We start from the raw sequence: 6,000 nt of genomic DNA on the forward strand, positions 1-6,000 counted from the left end.
CTGCCTTAAGTATCTCTCTCTCTCTTCCTCCTGAAATGAATCTGTGAGTTAACAGGGTTGAGAAAAAGTTTGGCAAATAGCGGCAATTTGAAATCTAAGGCTGGCCAGTGAAAAACTGTCCAAGTGACTGCCTTGGGGTTTATTGGATATTTTTAATATCCATTTCGGGGTACTAGCATTAATGGAGGTAGAACTTTGTTCTGTTTCTAACAGACAATATTCCATTGGTTACAATAGAGTTAACCAATGGCAGGTGCTGTGTATAATGAGAGGCTGCTCTGATACATCAACCTTTACGTGTCATCACTTGAGATGAACTTCTACCCCAATCCCTATAATATTAGTTACAGCGAACAATGTACAATTTTATGGAGAGTAGGAAGAAGGGTATGAATCTGAAGAAGCCTTGCCCACTATAAAAATTTGTCTGAATATCTCAAAACCTCGGTATTATTCTTAAGTGCCAACTAACAATGAAATCATTGGAATTACATCAACCAACTCTGAAATTTACAGGGGAAGCACAGACAGATAATGATGAGTCTCCATAGTGATGACCCAAAATAGACACTAAAACCAATGTATGATGTGTACGATTTAATAGACATTAGCCTGGAATGTTATTTTGTATAGGGTACTTTTCAGGCTGAACACACTCCTAGGGTTTAATCATGACCAGTAGGAAATAAGGTGAAAGTGTCGCCCCTTTCTCCAGGTGCAACCTCCTTCCCATCATATACAACATGCCTTAAAATCAGATTGCACAGAGCTGTATTTTTTCATCACTGAGCAGTTTAAAATCGATTTTACTAGGAATTAATAGTGTTGGTAATCATTTACGGATGATACCAATCCCAAAATTAGTCAGGCTGCTTTCGGTTGCGATCCACGTCCGATGTTTTCTCAGAAGCAGAGGTGCATCTAATTATGTCAATCATTGTGCAATGCACATTTGACCCCTTGCAATATAAATTGGATCTCCCAGCTCCAGTAAAGGACTGATGTTTAAGATTAACAGGAAAATAAGGTGCACAATGGTCTTCACTTAGGTGCCATTTAAAGGGTTGCTCTCCTGCCATCAGGATGCTTCACAAGGCTGTTCCAAAATTCATGAAAGACTGCTTATGTGCATTCTAAAGTGCTCAGTCTGTGCTGAAGCAGAGAAGTGCTTTTTGGAGAATGTAACTAATGTCTGGCTCAATGATTATCATGCAAGTAGCACAAACATGGGGCGAGGCATGGGAGTGTAACTGAGACCAGGGGCAATAGCACAGAAGTTCACAAATGCATAGATCCTTCTCCCCCCTCCTAATGGCTGGTGTGCTGCTGGTAAGGGCTGACATGGTGATTGCACCTTTAAGGCTTAAGATATTTTTCCAAGTGCTGTGCAACAAAATGGTGGAAGCTCTGTTACAATGATCGTGCTCTCATCACAAAGGACACAGTTCATAATTCAATGCATCTTTTGAGGCAGAAACCATATTAATACTGTCAAACACTTGCTTTTAGCCAGTTTTATGATCTTCTTGGGAGTTCTGATTTAACTCCTAACACCATGTACAACAATATTAGAGCACACCAAAAAGGTGAAATCCAATTTCTAGGCAATGATATCCATCTACAGTAAGGGGCTTGTCACCTGTTGGAAAACCCTTTTCAAGGATATTTTATTCTGAGACCTTCAAAAAAACCAAATTCAAATGCCAGTTTATAAAAAAAGGTCGTCAGTTAAACCACAACTAATAAAGTAACATTTTAAAATACATTTTCCCAGATACGACACACATTCAAAGGAATGATGAGTTAAGTGGGATATGTTTATATTCAAAGTTGGTCTGTCTTACCTGGATACCGCTATTATAGACAGAGGCCCATCTATACAGATGTTCCTGAGCAGATCTATGTTTATTGCTTGTGCTTAACTGGGATTTAGTCACAGAGAAATGCAATGCCCTCTAATTTGACCTTCAGACAACTTCCATAATTAGGCTTTACTTCCATAATAGAGATAGCTTTACAAGTGGTTGCCAGGGTGGTCACAGCTTCAAACATTGATGGTCCCAATAAAAATACATCTGTGGCAAATCAAAGTCATCCTTCCCTAGTTTGGATGAAGAGTTGCATATGAAGTGTTAACTCGCCTGTTCTCTCTGAAAATGCTAACTAACCTGCTAAGTGTTTCCAGCATTATTTGTTTTTAGTGCTTTAGGGCTGATTCTGCACTATAGCCAAGAAGCAGAATAAGGTGCTGGTGTATTAAGTATAAAGACAGCTGGCAACAGCTGAGAATCCTTGAAGAAAGGTCCAGTTTTGTAGCAGAAAGTAGACTGCTTTTTTCTACACACATAAATAAAGAACATGAGTTGAATGCTGCAATGTTTTTTCCTTTTAGTACCTCAGTCATATTAATGTCCCATTGGAAGAAATGGAGCAGATTTTTCATAACCATTCATGTGACAACATTCATACTTTTATTTGTATTTCTTGGAAAAAATTCACATTGTTGTAGCTGTGGTTTAGTACATGATCATACCTGCATATGGGACAGGACAGGGCCATCACTTAAGATATTAATAGTGGAAGCAAAAGAATGTATACATATGCATGAAATGAAAAAAAAATTTCTGCCTAAAATCTTAAGACAACAGGGATGAATAGTCACACAGGTGACAATAGATAAAACTTGTCTATTTAAGTGAAGAATTCATTTAATACATTTGTTTAGAAGCATTTAAAATATAACATATGATCAGACTCTAAATTTTTAATTACATTCACCAGATTTGGTATTAGAATAAATATTTCTTAAATGTGTAAACACTTCTCAAAGTGAACCTTCTTGCAGTTCTTCTGTGGTAAGAAACATATGGCTAATCACCCATTGTTGTGTCCCTAGGAAACCTTTCTAGCTCAAAAATAAACTTCATGACCCTTTGTTCCGATGAAACAGCTGCTTTGAGTAGAGATTGTTTTAAGTAAAATCAAGTTAAATGATCTGTTAAAAGAGGTTCCTTGGAACTTTGTCACTGAATTGATTAGGAAAATCTGTTTTCCCATGCCAAAGGCAGTCATCTGTCAGTAAAGCATATCAGAATTCATGGATCTCATGTACACAAATACACAAGAAATGATGAATTTCCTCTCCTCTGAACAAGAGGGGTAATTGGATGCAGATTGAAGCATTCAGAATGTATAGATTGTGACTTGAGGAATCCCTGGGCCATTTTGGATTCCGTTATTTGCCCAGTTTTAGGATGTAATATTGATTGAGGAAGAAAAATCCATATGTTTGCTGTTTTTGTTCCTAGAGATTAAGGATTACGATTGTAAGGAGTGCTTTTGTTCACTTTGTGTTTGGTGTCAATGCTACACACTGCTGGAACGTACTGGTCTACCAGTTGCAATGTTTATGTCGGAGCTACAGATCCCAGCTCTCGATATTCCTGCATTCAGTGGAATTACAACTGAATTTCTAATTTTACTCAATGTTATCTACAATATCCTGAGCTGTGGTAAGCAAATTCTGAACTTAGTTTAACTGGTAAAGGGTGAAGTTAAGTTTTAATTTATATCCAATTCCTGAGGACCTCCAAAACTGCTTTACACAAAGTAAATTGCCTAAATCGCAGAAGGAATACCAATACCAATGTTGTGAGACAGGAAACACAACAACTAATTTACGTGCTGCAATGTTCCATGTACAACAGTGATCATTTACTCTGGTTTATTGAGGTTGGTTGAAGGATAAGTATGGTATGCTGTCATTAGTCTGGGTAATAAATAAGTGTTACTCTATCAGTTCTTTAGGTTTTCAGAAGACAATAACATTATCTGTGTGCAAAATTATCCATAAGTAAGACACACCCCTTGTAGATTGATAAACATAGAACATAGAATGGTACAATGCAGGAACAGGCCATTCGGCCCATGATGTTGTGCCGAACTAACTACATTAATGACATCTAATCCCTTCTGCCTGCACATGATCCATATTCTTCCATTCTCTGCATGTTCATGTGCCTATCTAAGAGCTTCTGAAATGCATCGTATCTGCCTCCACCAACACTCCTGGCAGGGCATTCCAGGCACCCACCACTCTCTGTGTGTAAAAACAAAACTTGCCCGCACATCTCCGCACAGCCCTTAGTCTGAGAAATCCCTCTTAAAATCACCGTTAAGGCACTCCTCAATCAATGTAGCTCCTCAGTATGAGAATGCTAACTGAACCATGTACAGTAAAGGATTGAGCTAGCGAAAGCTGGAACAAAATGAGCATGGCATCGGTTGAAGCTGAGTGTCACTGAAGACTCTGGAATAGACAGGAGAATGGACACAGGTGAGTGTGCTCCAGGTTGAGTCATAGAGAGATTCAGCCGGAAATAGGCCCTCAGCCCACTGACCATCACCTGCCCATTTGCACTAATCCTACGTTAATCCTATTTTTTTGAGATGCAGCGGAACCTGTGGTATGACTAACCCTCCCTTTGACCCACCCACCTCACTTTCAGAAGAACCCTTTAGCATTGTGATTGCATTTCTTCTAACCCAAAAGACACAATGTTCAGACCAATCCTCGTCACTGCAGACCGGATCTCCAGCTCCAAGTTCTCCATTGACATCCAGTGTGATATTAATGTCCAGTAGATGGAGGATGTCCTGCATCATCCTATGGGTGTTGGGAGCTCCTAAAACTTTCCAATTGTAAAACTCTGCTTTATACCTAAAATAAATATAAAGCTAACCAGCCTGAGCATTCTTTCACAACTGTTCTCCAAGCGAAGAGGGTCAAGCAATGAGAAAACTGCAGTAGTTCCATATTGAACACCAAAACAGTACCCTATATTTCCAGTCTAATCAATGAGTGCAAAGCTAAATAAAAATTGTGAAGTTTTCATCATTTATAATGTTATAGATATATTTTCCAATTTGCAAAGTTCAAATACAAATCCTCGATACACTACTATAAATCACATTCTCAGCAGAAATTTTTAAGGCAATTGTTATCCTGTGTATTATAACTTGGTTCATGCCTGGATAAAAAAAAGTCTAACAGTGCCTTAGGCTAGTGCCTCATCCTCTCCATTTGGTACCTACAGTATACCCCAAAGTGCCACATCTATGGCAGAGTTAAGCCTGGAGACTGAAAAATGATGTGTCAATTGGCATACTTCTGTGCTATAAACTAAAATCTATTGGGAATAGAGTATGAGCATTCCAGAACTTATTGTACTTGTGACACTGAACCTTTAGAGGGAGGAAACTTTCACCTCTCCCTAAGCAGAATTCAATCTAATTCTCCAGATGTAAAAGGATATTTTTTTGAAAACATTCAGATTCGTTGCAAGCCCCTAAACATCTTATAACACTGACTAGCTTTTCTCGCCTGACTAAAATGTACAACTGGATGAGTTTCCTGAGGTTTTTGTTTTCTGATTTCTGTGGTTTCCTTCTCTTTCTCTTACTTGAGAGGGAAAGGGAAAAGTATGAACCAAGATGATGGGAAGAGAGAGAACAATTTTGACTGTGTGATTATGTAAAATGGATGATAACCATTTTATGTACAGATAGATTCTTGAATCATGATCATCCATTTTACAATGTTGCACAGTCAAAATTAGCACATGGTCTGTTTCCAAGCATCTCCTTAATCCTTTTTTACCTGGCATTATTCCTTTACCCCTTGTTTAGACAGTGCCACTTTCCATGATTATCTTGGTTTAAAATGGTACTCATCGCTCTTCCCATAATAATTCATTTAGTCCTGGTGACTCTTATGTTCTAAGCACCATTCCTATTGCCTCCCTTTTCATAATTATCTTGGCCTAATAATAATAGCCCTTACTTTCTGACACCTGATGTATCTTTTAACTCTAATTGAATTCTGCTCCTAGATACAGGTCTGTCTACCCAGTGCTGTACTGAGGTGCTCCTGTTTCTGCTTTTAACTTTGAGTTCTCTCTCTCTCTCTCTCTCTCTCTCTCTCTCTCTCTCTCTCTCTCT

Source organism: Pristis pectinata, chromosome 25 (assembly GCF_009764475.1).
Source record: "Pristis pectinata isolate sPriPec2 chromosome 25, sPriPec2.1.pri, whole genome shotgun sequence".
Taxonomy (NCBI): domain Eukaryota; kingdom Metazoa; phylum Chordata; class Chondrichthyes; order Rhinopristiformes; family Pristidae; genus Pristis; species Pristis pectinata.